This window comes from Anomaloglossus baeobatrachus, chromosome 2 (assembly GCF_048569485.1).
Source record: "Anomaloglossus baeobatrachus isolate aAnoBae1 chromosome 2, aAnoBae1.hap1, whole genome shotgun sequence".
Taxonomy (NCBI): domain Eukaryota; kingdom Metazoa; phylum Chordata; class Amphibia; order Anura; family Aromobatidae; genus Anomaloglossus; species Anomaloglossus baeobatrachus.
In genome coordinates, this window is record NC_134354.1 from 354,101,285 (window position 1) to 354,117,104 (window position 15,820).

Consider the following 15,820-nt stretch of genomic DNA (forward strand, 5'->3'; position numbering starts at 1 on the left):
TTTTCCCCTGGCGGTCAAAACTCGTCTCTAATGGCCATTACTTTGCAGGATTTCAAAGGTTTCATAGTGTAGTGGAAATCACGTCTGCTTTACACGCAGACGGTCCTGGGTTCAATCCCCAGTGAAACCCATGTGTTCTTGGTGTTGAAATAATCCCCTATCAACCTGCAGTATATAAAGTTCTTGGCTTTGTTGCCGAATAACTGGATGTTTTAGCTTCCATCACCAACAGAGCTACGAATTTGTTTTTTTTTCCCTGGCGGTCAAAACTCGTCTCTAATTGCCATTACTTTGCAGAATTTTAAAGGTTTCATAGTGTAGTGGTCATCACGTCTGCTTCACACTCAGAAGGTCCTGGGTTCAATCCCCAGTGAAACCAATTTGTTTTTGGTGTTGAAGTAATTTCCTATCGACTTGTAATATGTGAAATTCTTGGTTTTGTTGCCAAATGACAATACATTTTGGCTTCCATCACAAAGAGAACTACGATTTTGGGTTTCTTTTTTATTGACCGTTTTAGCAGAAAACATAATCCCATATTATAAAAATCCTATTTGTTTCAAAATATATAGTTCCCATAAATACAAAAGCAAAAGACCAAACTATGGAGAAAAAAGTAACACATTCAATATAAACTTCAATTTAAGCAAAATCCCTTTGTAGGAATAAAACTGGTAAAATATGTAATAATAATTGTAAATGTTTCATTAACCAAAAATACTTTCCTTCAGCAATAAAAAGGCCCCGTCAGTCACAATTCTGCTCTGCTAGCCAATACACAGTAACTTTTCGTCAGGTTTCATAGTGTAGTGGTCATCATTTCTGCTTAACATGCAGAAGGTCCTGGGTAGAGTTGAACGCGGTTCGAGGTTCAAGGTTCTCCAGTTCTAGGCTCGAGTGATTTTGGAGGCTGTTCGAGATCGAACTAGAACTCGATCTTTTTGCAAAAGCTCGATAGTTCTAGATACGTTCGAGAACGGTTCTAGCAGCAAAAAGCAGGGCTTTTTACAGCTATGGTGTGCAGGAGCCATCGCTGGCAGCCTGCCACAAGCTGGTAACCAAGATAAACATCGGGTATCAAACCAAAGCGCTTTGGTTAGTAACCCGATGTTTATCCTAGTTACGTGCAGGAAGCCCACACTTCCCCGCTCAGCTCGCTCCGCCCCCTCCTGCCCGCGGCATGTACACACGTACACACGTATACACACACACACACACACACACACACGGTCCCGCTCGGCTTACCTGCGGTTGGCCCGGGGGCAGCAGTCCTTGGCACTGGAAACTGTGGCTGCCGGCTCTTTAAGGCCCGCAGACCACAGCGTTCACTGTGTTCTCCTGCATTGAGCATCATCTGTGGGCGGAGCTACCGCCCGGCGTCCTGCTCGGTCACACAGATGAAGGAGTCACAGTGCCAGCCAGCGACCCCCAGCACATTGCTTCCCTCCGGCGCTGTGTGGGCCCCATCTGCACCGTAACCTGATCAGTATGTGGGACATCACTCCCTCCCCGCCCCTCCCTGTCCCCCCGTGCATGTGTGGGCCCCGCAGAGCCTTGTGTGAGGCCCCCGGAGCCGCGTGTGTGGGCCCCGCAGAGCAAGGTGTGTGTTTGTATGTATGCATGCAGCAGAGCAGTATGCGTGTCTATATGTATGTATATATGCAGCAGAGCAGTATGCGTGTCTGTATGTATGTATGTGTATATGCAGCAGAGCAGTATGCGTGTCTGTATGTATGTATATATGCAGCAGAGCAGTATGCGTGTCTGTATGTATGCATGTATATATGCAGCAGAGCAGTATACGTGTCTGTATGTAAGTATATATATATGCAGCAGAGCAGTATACGTGTCTGTATGTATGTATGTATATATGCAGCAGAGCAGTATGCGTGTCTGTATGTATGTATATATGCAGCAGAGCAGTATGCGTGTCTGTATGTATGTATGTATATATGTAGCAGAGTAGTATGAGTGTCTGTATGTATGTATATATATATGCAGCAGAGCAATATGCGTGTCTGTCTGTATGTATGCATGTATGTATGTATGCAGCAGAGCAGTATACGTGTCTGTATGTATGTATATATGTAGCAGAGTAGTATGCGTGTCTGTATGTATATATATATGCAGCAGAGCAATATGCGTGTCTGTCTGTATGTATGCATGTATGTATGCGGCAGAGCAGTATGCGTGTCTGTATGTATGTATGTATATATGCAGCAGAGCAGTATGCGTGTCTGTATGTATGTATATATGCAGCAGAGCAGTATGCGTGTCTGTATGTATGTACAGTTAGGTCCAGAAATATTTGGACAGTGACACAATTTTCGCGAGTTGGGCTCTGCATGCCACCACATTGGATTTGAAATGAAACCTCTACAACAGAATTCAAGTGCAGATTGTAACATTTAATTTGAAGGTTTGAACAAAAATATCTGATAGAAATTGTAGGAATTGTACACATTTCTTTACAAACACTCCACATTTTAGGAGGTCAAAAGTAATTGGACAAATAAACCAAACCCAAACAAAATATTTTTATTTTCAGTATTTTGTTGCGAATTCTTTGCAGGCAATCACTACCTTAAGTCTGGAACCCATGGACATCACCAAACGCTGGGTTTCCTCCTTCTTAATGCTTTGCCAGGCCTTTACAGCCGCAGCCTTCAGGTCTTGCTTGTTTGTGGGTCTTTCCGTCTTAAGTCTGGATTTGAGCAAGTGAAATGCATGCTCAATTGGGTTAAGATCTGGTGATTGACTTGGCCATTGCAGAATGTTCCACTTTTTTGCACTCATGAACTCATGGGTAGCATTGGCTGTATGCTTGGGGTCATTATCCATCTGTACTATGAAGCGCCATCCGATCAACTTTGCGGCATATGGCTGAATCTGGGCTGAAAGTATATCCCGGTACACGTCAGAATTCATCCGGCTACTCTTGTCTGCTGTTATGTCATCAATAAACACAAGTGACCCAGTGCCATTGAAAGCCATGCATGCCCATGCCATCACGTTGCCTCCACCATGTTTTACAGAGGATGTGGTGTGCCTTGGATCATGTGCCGTTCCCTTTCTTCTCCAAACTTTTTTCTTCCCATCATTCTGGTACAGGTTGATCTTTGTCTCATCTGTCCATAGAATACTTTTCCAGAACTGAGCTGGCTTCATGAGGTGTTTTTCAGCAAATTTAACTCTGGCCTGTCTATTTTTGGAATTGATGAATGGTTTGCATCTAGATGTGAACCCTTTGTATTTACTTTCATGGAGTCTTCTCTTTACAGTTGACTTAGAGACAGATACACCTACTTCACTGAGAGTGTTCTGGACTTCAGTTGATGTTGTGAACGGGTTCTTCTTCACCAAAGAAAGTATGCGGCGATCATCCACCACTGTTGTCATCCGTGGATGCCCAGGCCTTTTTGAGTTCCCAAGCTCACCAGTCAATTCCTTTTTTCTCAGAATGTACCCGACTGTTGATTTGGCTACTCCAAGCATGTCTGCTATCTCTCTGATGGATTTTTTCTTTTTTTTCAGCCTCAGGATGTTCTGCTTCACCTCAATTGAGAGTTCCTTAGACCGCATGTTGTCTGGTCACAGCAACAGCTTCCAAATGCAAAACCACACACCTGTAATCAACCCAGACCTTTTAACTACTTCATTGATTACAGGTTAACGAGGGAGACGCCTTCAGAGTTAATTGCAGCCCTTAGAGTCCCTTGTCCAATTACTTTTGGTCCCTTGAAAAAGAGGAGGCTATGCATTACAGAGCTATGATTCCTAAACCCTTTCTCCGATTTGGATGTGAAAACTCTCATATTGCAGCTGGGAGTGTGCACTTTCAGCCCATATTATATATATAATTGTATGTCTGAACATGTTTTTGTAAACAGCAAAAATAACAAAACTTGTGTCACTGTCCAAATATTTCTGGACCTAACTGTATGTATATATGTAGCAGAGTAGTATGCGTGTCTGTATGTATGTATATATATATATATATGCAGCAGAGCAATATGCGTGTCTGTCTGTATGTATGCATGTATGTATGCAGCAGAGCAGTATATGTGTCTGTATGCATGTATATATGTAGCAGAGTAGTATGCGTGTCTATATGTATATATATATGCAGCAGAGAATTATGCGTGTCTGTATGTATGTATGTATATATGCAGCAGAGCAGTATGCGTGTCTGTATGTATGTATGTATATATGCAGCAGAGCAGTATGCGTGTCTGTATGTATGTATATATACAGCAGAGCAGTATGCGTGTATGTATGTATATATGCAGCAGAGCAGTATGCGTGTCTGTATGTATGTATGTATGTATGCAGCAGAGCAGTATATGTGTCTGTATGTATGTATGTATGTATGCAGCAGAGCAGTATGCGTGTCTGTATGTATGTATATATGCAGCAGAGCAGTATGCGTGTATGTATGTATGTATGTATATATGCAGCAGAGCAGTATGCGTGTATGTATGTATATATGCAGCAGAGCAGTATGCGTGTCTGTATGTATGTATGTATATATGTAGCAGAGTAGTATGCGTGTCTGTCTGTATGTATGCATGTATGTATGCAGCAGAGCAGTATACGTGTCTGTATGTATGTATATGTAGCAGAGCAGTATGCATGTCTGTATGTATGTATATATGCAGCAGAGTAGTATGCGTGTCTGTATGTATGTATATATATGCAGCAGAGCAATATGCGTGTCTGTCTGTATGTATGCATGTATGTATGCAGCAGAGTAGTATGCGTGTCTGTATGTATGCATGCAGAGCAGTATGCGTGTCTGTCTGTATGTATGTATGTATGTATGCAGAAGAGCAGTATGCGTGTCTGTTTGTATGTATGTATGCATGTATGTATGCAGCAGAGCAGTATGCGTGTCTGTCTGTATGTATGTATGCAGCAGAGCAGTGTGTGTGTGTGTGTCTGTATGTATGTATGCAGCTGAGCAGTATGTGTGTGTCTGTCTATATGTATGTATGTAGCAGAGCAGTGTGTGTGTGTCTGTCTATATGTATGTATGCATGCAGAGCAGTATGTGTGTGTCTGTATGTATGTATGTATGGAGCATAGCAGTGTGTGTCTCTGTATGTATGCATGTATGATGTGTATCTATGTATGTCAGTGTATATGACTGTATAGATTTGTCTGTTTATATGTATTTTTGTGAGTTTGTCTTTAAATATGTATATGTACGTGTATTTATCTGTGTATGTGTGTATGTCTGCGTGTTTATGGGGCCCACTGGGACTCTTCCGCCCGGGGCCCACAAAAACCTGGAGCCGGCCCTGCCTGCGGTGATGAAGTCCCGCCATCCCGACCTCAGCGCTGTCACTGTCCTTCATGGCCGCCGCTTGTCACATCACCTTCTCTCGCTTCCGACCCGAGACTGACTAGCGGTGACGACACGGGCCTCTCGCGATTCTTGGCTGTGAAGGCGGCGGTCATTGAACTCAGTGACAGGGGCTGTCAGTGTGCTGGAGATCAGCGCAGGTAATGTACCTCGCTGACAGCAGCACTTGTCATCCCCTGCAGTGACCTGGGCTGACCCATTGATGTTAGCTCAGGTCACTGCACTGCTCTCCCAGCCAATGGGGAACATCCTGCTCTTCATTGACTGGGACAGTGTGGATCGTCATGGCAACCCCTTGGATTACACCAGACCTGGATTTGTTTTTCATTCTAATAAAATGGTTAAAGAGGGAATGTTTTGGGGAGTGTTTTTTCAAATAAAAATCTGTTTGTCGTCTATTTTTTTTTAATACTGACTGGGTTGGTGATGTCGGGTATCTGATAGACGCCTGACCTCACCAACCCCAGGGCTTAATGCCAGGTGACATTACACATCTGGTATTAACCCCATATATTACCCCGTTTGCCACCGCACCAGGGCGCGGGATGAACTGGGGCGAAGCACCAGGATTGGCGCATCTAATGGATGCGCCACTTCTGGGGCGGCTGTGGCCTGCTATTTTTAGGCTGGGGAGAGTCCAATAACCATGGAACTCCCTAGTCTGAGAATATCAGGCCTCAGCTGTCTGCTTTACCTTGGCTGGTGATCCAATTTTGGGGGACCCCTACGTGGTTTTTTTTTTAATTATTTATTTAATTTAAAATAACAGCGTGGGGTGCCCTCAGTTTTGGATTACCAGCCAAGGTGAGGTTGCCAGCTGTGGCCTGCAGGCTGCAGCCGTCTGCTTTACCCTAGCTGGCTACAAAACTAGGGGGAACCCTACATCATTTTGTTTTCATTTTTTTGGCTAAATACAAAGCGAAGCACCCCTTAGTGCCACATGAAAGGCACCAAAGGGTGCTCCACTTTTTCTCCACTTTTTCTCCACTTCTCCACTTTTTCTCCACTTTTTCTCCACTTTTTATCCTTTTTTTCTCCACTTTTTCTCCACTTTTTCTCCACTTTTTAGCCATTTTTTTCTCCACTTTTTCTCCACTTTTTCTTCACTTGTTATCCATTTTTTCTCCACTTTTTCTCCACTTTTTCTCCGTTCTTTTTCTATGGTCGGTCTACCCATTAGCTCTGCCATGCATACTGTAGCTCTACACCTACTGAACATGTTACTTTGTGATTGACATCTTTTTCGTACCAGAGCTGTCTAAGCCTACTCTGACCCCATATTTGTCATTACTATATTGTCCTTGTACTGTATTATGACATTTGTATCATGTGTTTCATTTCTTGCTGTGTTGCAATTTTTTTGCTGCATCCCAATTGTACCTCTACATTGTTCGAGTTTATGTTATTGTTCTCTCACTCTTATGTGATACTGATTATTGTCATTTTTCATGATTACATGCAGATAAGTCCAATCTGACGAAGGCTCAGGCCGAAACGTCATTTGTAACTTGTTTTGGACAAAAACATATATGCTTATGAAAAAAATTTTTTTCTTAATACGGACCAATAAAGAGTGATTTTGCATTACTATCCATTGTGACTTACTGACTTAGTCTGGGAGATTTAGAGTGCCGAGGTTACTCACTAATTTTATCTATTATTACCTCTGAGCACCTATATACCAGTGAGCAGAGCTTCCTCTACAGTAGTTCTCCTGATTAGGCATGCCCTTACCTCATGAGCAGGGCATTGCAGCTTTGGTAGCAACCATTACGACATGGACTCTGCTGCTGTGGACCGGGGAGAGTGAGTGCAGATTCATTGCACCCACACTCCTCACATGAAGGGTCCGCACTCCTAGAAAATGGGGGATACGTTCCCTGAGTGTCTCCCCCCCCATATTCTAGACGGTCCAGAGTCGTCGTGGGACCCCTTTATTTTTTTTCTTACAATAAATTGGTGAAAGAGGAAATGTTTTGGGGACTGTTTTTTCAAATAAATTTCTTTTGTCAATTTTTTTTTTTTGTTAGTACTGACAGTTTATGATGTTGGGTATCTAATAGACGCCATAACATCACAAACTGCTGGGCTTGATCTCAGGTGACTTTACAGCTAGTATCAACCCGATTTATTGCCCCGTTTGCCACTGCACCAGGGCACGGGATGAGCTGGGGTGAAGCGCCAGGATTGGCGCATCTAGTGGATGCGCCACGTCTGGGGTGCCTGCGGCCTGCTATTTTTAGGCTGTGAAGGCCCAATAACTATGTACCTTCCCACCCTGAGAATACCAGACCACAGCTGTCCGCTTTACCTTGGCTGGTGATCCAATTTGGGGGGGACCCTACTTTTATTGTGTAATTATTAATATTTATAAAATAATTATAAAAAAGAGCCTGAGGGTACCTCCACATTGGATCCCCAACCACGGTTAAGCTGCCAGCTGTGGTTTTCAGGCTACAGCCGTCTGCTTTACCTTAGCTGGCTATCAAAAATGGGGGGACCCAACGTCATTTTTTTTTTAACTATTTTTTAAATAGAAAAAAATTAATGGGCTTCCCTGTATTTTGATTGCCAACCAAGGTAACGGCAGGCAGACTGGGGTGGCAACCCATAGCTGTCTGCTTTATCTGCGCTGAGAATCAAAAATACCGCGGAGCGCTACGTCATTTTTTTAAAGATTTATTTTTACAGCACTGTGATGTCCAGCAATCAAAATACAGGGAAGCCCATTTTGTTTTTAGTTATTTAAATAAATAATTAAAAAAAAATATATATGGGCTCCCGCTGCATTTTTTGTATTGCTAGGTAAGGGTAATCCAAGCAGCTACTGGCTGCTAACCCCCACTGCTTGGTGTTACCTTCACTGGCAATGGAAAATCCAGGGAAGCATTTTTTATTTTTTTTGCCAAAAAACTACAAAAAAAGGACGTGAGCTTCGCCATATTTTTGTATGCTAGCCAGATATAGCAGGCAGGTGCTGGAAGAGTTGGATACAGCGCCAGAAGATGGCGCTTCTATGAAAATGCCATTTTCTGAGGCGGCTGCAGACTGCAATTCGCAGCAGTGGGGCCCAGAAAGCTCAGGCCAACCTGTGCTGCGGATTCCAATCCCCAGCTGCCTAGTTGTACCTGGCTGGACACAAAAATGGGGCGAAGCCTACGTCATTTGTTTTCTAATTATTTAATGAAATTCATAAAATAATAAAAAAAGGGCTTCCCTTTATTTTTGGTTCCCAGCCGGGTACAAATAGGCAACTGGGGGTTGGGGGCAGCCGTACCTCCCTGCTGTACCTGGCTAGCATACAAAAATATGGCGAAGCCCACATAATTTTATCAGGGGGCAAAAAACTTCTGCATACAGTCCTGGATGGAGTATGCTGAGCCTTGTAGTTCTGCAGCTGCTGTGTGTCTGTATGGAGAAGAGCAGACAGCAGCTGCAGAACTACAAGGCTCAGCATACTCCATCCAGGACTGTATGCAGAATTTTTTTGCCCACTAAAAAAATGACGTGGGCTTCGCCATATTTTTGTATGCTAGCCAGGTACAGCAGGCAGCCACGGGCTGCCTCTAACCCCCAGTTGCCTATTTGTACCCGGCTGGGAACCAAAAATATAGGGAAGCCCGTTTTTTTTAATTATTTCACTTATTTCATGAAATAATTAAAAAACAAATGACGTGGGCTTCGCCCCATTTTTTGTGTCCAGCCGGGTACAACTAGGCAGCTGGGGATTGGAATCCGCAGCACAGGTTAGCCCGAGGTTTCTGGGCGCCTCTGCTGCGAATTTCAGTCCGCAGCCGTCCCAGAAAATGGCGCTCTCATAGAAGCGCCATCATCTGGCGCTGTATCCAACTCTTCCAACAGCCCTGAAGCCGGGTGGCTTGTTGGGTAATCATGAAGTAATGCTGGCTTTGTTTTACTAGCCAGTATTAAGCCAGAGATTCTTAATGTCAGGCACATTTGACCCGGCCATTAAGAATCTCCAATAAAGGGTTAAAAAAAAACACCACACAGAGAAAAAAATACTTTAATAGAAATAAATACACAGACACATTAGAGACTCCATCTTTATTACCCCCTGTCAGCCCTCCACGATCCTGCTCTTCTGTCTTCTTTCTTTCTAGTGTAGTAGTAGTGACGATTGTAGTGAGGATGAGGTTCACCAGCTCATCATAGGGGCTGAGGAACCTCATCCTCACTACAATCCTCACTAGTGTAGTAGTAGTGATGATTGTAGTGAGGATGAGTTTACCCAGCTCATCACTTGGGGCTGAGGAACCTCATCCTCACTACAATCCTCACTAGTGTAGTAGTAGTGACGATTGTAGTGAGGATGAGTTTACCCAGCTCATCACTTGGGGCTGAGGAACCTCATCCTCACTACCATCATCACTAGTGTAGTAGTAGTGACGATTGTAGTGAGGATGAGTTTACCCAGCTCATCACTTGGGGCTGAGGAACCTCATCCTCACTACAATCATCACTAGTGTAGTAGTAGTGACGATTGTAGTGAGGATGAGTTTACCCAGCTCATCACTTGGGGCTGAGGAACCTCATCCTCACTACAATCATCACTAGTGTAGTAGTAGTGATGATTGTAGTGAGGATGAGTTTACCCAGCTCATCACTTGGGGCTGAGGAACCTCATCCTCACTACAATCCTCACTAGTGTAGTAGTAGTGACGATTGTAGTGAGGATGAGTTTACCCAGCTCATCACTTGGGGCTGAGGAACCTCATCCTCACTACAATCCTCACTACAATCGGGAAGCAGCGTGCAGCCTTCACTCCGTGAGTGATCAGTGCTGGCTGTCAGCGGTAACAGCGGTAACGCTGACAGACGCGTTACCATAGCAACGGTGCTCTCGGAGCCGCGGTTAGCGGTGACATCACCGCTAACTGCGTTGCTATGGCAACGGTGATCTCCGTTAATGACCGGCTGTGTCAGCCGGTCCCTAACGGAATGGGGAGTCGACCGTGTGCTAGAGCATGTCGCCGGTACACGGCGATACACATATGTGCACCGTGTACCGGAGAGATGCACTCGCAGGTCCTACATGACGCGTCATAGTCATGTGACCAGTCTGTAGCCAATGAGATTATAGCCACGTGACTGGTCACATGGCTATTTTGACGTCATGATAGGTCCTGCATCTCAGCTGGCAGTGCTGGTCACGTGGAGGATTCAGCGATCATCGGATGGAATAGCGGCAGGAGACAGAGTACAGGAGGGATCGCGGGGACCGGTAAGTGTTATGGCAATGTTTATTAACTGTTTGTGTACATTTATAATGCATTTTTATGTGTTTGTGATTGCCTCCCATTATAGCCTATTGGTTCGAGTTCGGTTCGTCGAACGTTCGACGAACCGAACTCGAACAGGACCCCCGTTCGGCGAACCGACTCGAGCCGAACCGCGATCGGTTCACTCATCTCTAGTCCTGGGTTCAATCCCCAGTGAAACCAATCTGTTCTTAGTGTTGAAATAATACGCTATCCAACTCCAATATATGAAGTTCTCGGCTTTGTTGCCGAATGACGGGATGTTTTGGCTTCCATCACAAACAGAACTACAAATAATTTTTTTTTTTCCCCTGGCGGTCAAAACTCGTCTCTAAATGCCATTACTTTGCAGGATTTCACAGGTTTCATAGTGGAGTCGTCATCACGTCTACTTCACACGAGGAAGGTCCTGGGTTCAATCCCCAGTAAAAACAAGCCGTTTTCGCTGTTGAAGTAATTTGCTATCAACCTGTAACATATGAAATTCTTTGTTTTGTTGCCAACTAATAATATATTTTGGCTTCCATCACCAAGAGAACTACGATTTTGGGTTTCTTTTTTATTGACCATTTTAGCAGAAAACATAATCCCATATTATAAAAATCCTATTTGTTTCAAAATATACAGTTCCCATAAATACAAAAGCAAAAGACCAAACTATGGAGAAAAAAGTAACACATTCAATATAAACTTCAATTTAAGCAAAATCCCTTTGTAGGAATAAAACTGGTAAAATATGTAATAATAATTGTAAATGTTTCATTAACCAAAAATACTTTCCTTCAGCAATAAAAAGGCCCCGTCAGTCACAATTCTGCTCTGCTAGCCAATACACAGTAACTTTTCGTAAGGTTTCATAGTGTAGTGGTCATCACGTCTGCTTAACATAGGGTATGCATATTCCTATGTGTCTTTTGGTGTCTTTGTCTTTTGTTTTTTGTGAATTTTGTATTTGAGACATTTCTTGTCTGTATACAATGTATTTTATTGTGCATTCTCCATTGTGATTGTTTTTAATTGTGGTTTGGGTTGCAGCCTGTCTGGGCGCTCCTATTTAAGGTGTGACGTTCCCTTTCCACATGTGGACCTGTGGAAGCCTAATCAAGGCGAAACGGCCGTCGTCCTCTCTTGGGAGCCGCCAGGCAGGTTGCCTCCAGCCCTCCTCTCACCCATGCACCTGACCAAATAAACGTTTTCCAGCACAAGTACAGCGGATGGAGTGCGGTCTTTTTCTTACCTCTCCCACTACCTTCGGATATTCAGTGCTGACGTGCACCCCCGCTCTGGATTAATCACTTTGCAGCTTGGCAGCTACATCCCTCCGGATACATGCAGTACCGCAGGTAAAAACGCGGAATGGTGCTGGACCATCCCCCCTTTTTTCTTTGAATCTTATTGCGTCCATGCTTGCATTTAAAAACCGCACGTGTGTGCCTGTCGGTGGCAGCGTACAGGTGCACGTTTTGCACAAACTATTATATAACGCACAAGTCTAGTGAATAATACACGTCAGTCAGCAGTGGCTGATAGTGTCAGACTTCTAAGTAATTGTCGCTCCTAAAAACCTGTTAGGTTCTTATTGCGTCCATGCTTGCATTTAAAAACCGCACGTGTGTGCCTGTCGGTGGCAGCGTACAGGTGCACGTTTTGCACAAACTATTATATAACGCACAAGTCTAGTGTATAATACACGTCAGTCAGCAGTGGCTGATAGTGTCAGACTTCTCAGTAATTGTCGCTCCTAAAAACCTGTTAGGTTCCTATTGCGTCCATGCTTGCATTTAAAAACCGCACGTGTGTGCCTGTCGGTGGCAGCGTACAGGTGCACGTTTTGCACAAACTATTATATAACGCACAAGTCTAGTGTATAATACACGTCAGTCAGCAGTGGCTGATAGTGTCAGACTTCTCAGTAATTGTCGCTCCTAAAAACCTGTTAGGTTCTTATTGCGTCCATGCTTGCATTTAAAAACCGCACGTGTGTGCCTGTCAGTGGCAGCGTACAGGTGCACGTTTTGCACAAACTATTATATAACGCACAAGTCTAGTGTATAATACACGTCAGTCAGCAGTGGCTGATAGTGTCAGACTTCTCAGTAATTGTCGCTCCTAAAAACCTGTTAGGTTCTTATTGCGTCCATGCTTGCATTTAAAAACCGCACGTGTGTGCCTGTTGGTGGCAGCGTACAGGTGCACGTTTTGCACAAACTATTATATAATGCACAAGTCTAGTGAATAATACACGTCAGTCAGCAGTGGCTGATAGTGTCAGACTTCTCAGTAATTGTCGCTCCTAAAAACCTGTTAGGTTCCTATTGCGTCCGTGCTTGCATTTAAAAACCGCACGTGTGTGGCAGTCGGTGGCAGCGTCAGGCTCCATATTGTCCCTGGATAGAGACGTGCATGATGGCCTGTAAACCTGAAGTGCCCATTGTAAGGCAGTGGGTCTATTGTAGTATAGCCCTTAGGCAGGGCAGCCAAAAATTTGGAGGCTCCACATTGTCCCTGGATAGAGATGTGCATAAGGGCCTCAAAACATTGTTCCCATTGCAAAGGAGCGGGTCTCCTGTCGTTGTAATGCCCATTCTGAAAGAATGGTCGAAAAAATTTACCACTGGGGGTATACCTGAAACAACGGCCTAACTATTGTAACGGTCAGTCATCATGATGGCGCATGAGGAGAAGGAGGAGCAGTCCAGCGATTAGCCAAAGTCCAGAACTGTGTACCCATGGGTGAGTGTAGGTACATGGCAAACTTTAAATTCCGCTCTCATTTGCTGGTGGTGTGGTGAAGTCTGGCCCAATCCAACCCTTGTTCATCTTGATCAGAGTCAGCCTGTCAGCATTTACAGTTGACAGGCAGGTGCGTTTATCTGTAATGATTCCACCTGCGGCACTAAAAACACGCTCTGACAAAACGCTAGCGGCAGGGCAGGCCAGGACTTCCAAGGCGTAGAGAGCCAATTCATGCCACGTGTTCAGCTTGGATACCCATTAATTGTAAGGCACAGAGGAATGTCGGAGTACAGTTGTTTGATCTGCAAGGTACTCCTTGAGCATCTGGGCAAACTTTTTTGTGGCACTACCCCGCACCTCAGGGGCTGTGGTATGTGAGGGCCTGAGAAAACTGTCCCACATCTTAAAGACTGTTCCCCTACCTCTGGCGGATTGGACTTGTGCCCCTCTCGGCTGTACGCCTTGGTTGTCCACTGATTCCTGACCTATGCCGCTAGCGTTTTGTGAGGGGAATGCTTTGCCTACTTCCGTGACTATGGCCTTCTGGAACTGCTGCATTTTGCCTGACCTCTTCGCCTCGGGAATAAGAGACATAAAGTTCTCCTTGTAGCGTGGGTCTAACAGTGTTACCAACCAGTAATGATTGTCGGCCAAGATGTTCTTAACGCGAGGGTCACGAGACAGGCAGCTTACCATAAAGTCAGCCATGTGTGCCAGACTCTTAACAGCCATCACTTCAGTATCCTGACCAACACGATGACTGAACATGCTGTCCTCCTCCTCCTCCTCCTCCTCATCTACCCTGTCCTCTGGCCAGCCACACTGAACCGAGGATATGACTGCATGTCATATCCTCAATTTGGCCAGAGAGTTGCTCCATGTCTTCATCCTCCTCCTCGTCATAGTCCTCCACTGCACGTTGTGATGAGACGAGGCTGGGATGTGTGTTATCACCCACACCCACTACTGTTTCTTGCTCAAACTCATCGCGCTCCGCCTGCAATGCATCATGGTTGTTTTTTGAGCAGAGACCATTTTAGAAGGCAGAGAAGCGGTATGGTGACGCTAATAATGTCGTCATCGCCGCTCACCATCTTGGTGGAGTCCTCAAACTTTTGGCGGATGGTACATAGGTCGGACATCCATCTCCACTCCTCAGGTGTTATGTGTGGAGTTTGACCCATTTCCCGACGGCTTAGGTGATGCAGGTACTCAACAACTGCCCTCTTCTGCTCACATATCATGACCAACATGTGCAGAGTTGAATTCCAACGCGTGGGGACATCACACACCAGTCTGTGAGCCGGAAGATGCAAATGGCGCTGAAAGCCGGCAAGGCCGGCTGAAGCAGTAGGTGACTTTCGAAAATGTGCAGACAGGCGGCGAACGTTTACCAGCAGATCAGACAGCTCTGGGTATGACTTTAGAAAACGCTGAACCACGAGGTTGAGCACATGGGCCACGCATGGAACATGTGTCAGCTGGCCTCACCTCAAAGCCGCCACCAGGTTCCGGCCATTGTCACACACAACCTTTCCTGGCTTTAGGTTCAGAGGTGTGAGCCAGTGATCTGCCTGCTGTTTCAGAGCTGTCCACACCTCTTCTGCATTGTGGGGTTTGTCACCTATGCAGATTAGCTTCAGCACAGCCTGTTGCCGCTTCGCTGAGGCAGTGCTGAAGTGCTTCTGTGTTGCCCTGGACAAGCCAGGGGCCACAGAGCACAACACTTACACACCCCACACTCCCTGCAGTCATATCATAGTCAAAACACCAAATCCTTGTTGCCTTCCCCAGGGGCTGTTGTCCACACCAGGGGGTGGAGCCAGGCGGTTGGTCTCCACCCACCAAGGAGGAGGGAAAACACAGGCAGTGAGAGTTAAGCTAAGGAAGTGGAAGGAGGAAAGTAGTAGAGAGGAGAAAAGTGACAGCAAAGAGCCTGAAGTTGGTCCGGGTGTGTGGCCCGGACAGGACAGCAAGGTTGGCAGGATGTGGTGACCGTCTGCAGTGGAGGCCGATTGGAGTCTGCCGTAAGGACCGTGGACGGGTGGTGACCCGGCCGTACCGGACCGGTATACAAAGAGAAGACAGCACCATTGGCAGGGGCCTTTCGGATCCCGGCAAGGCTTGGTGTCGCCGTGAATTTGCCAAATCCGTTAGTGAAGGGGACCTCAGGGTTTCCAAACAGCCAAGTCACGATAGAAGGCAACCGTCCAACCGTGAAGGGGAGACACCGCCACCGCCAAGGGCAACCGTCTCCCAGGGCCAGCGCCTGTGGGCAAAAGGTGCTCCTCCGGCCCATATCCAGGTCGGGGAGCGGGTTACCGGTGGGAAACCATCACTACCAACACTGAACTTAGGTGCAGGGAGAGACAGTCATCACTAACCTGCAGGGAGGAACAAACGCAGCCGTCCGAGGGACCCGTCCATCCAGCCACTTGTT

General features: G+C 45.6%; 1 non-coding gene across 1 annotated transcript; it reads left to right on the forward strand.

The window, feature by feature from the left end:
* Positions 1-57: 57 nt before the first annotated feature.
* On the forward strand, positions 58-130 carry TRNAV-UAC (transfer RNA valine (anticodon UAC)). The gene has a single exon. It is a non-coding gene; the product is annotated as a tRNA-Val (tRNA).
* The last annotated feature ends 15,690 nt before the right edge of the window (positions 131-15,820 follow it).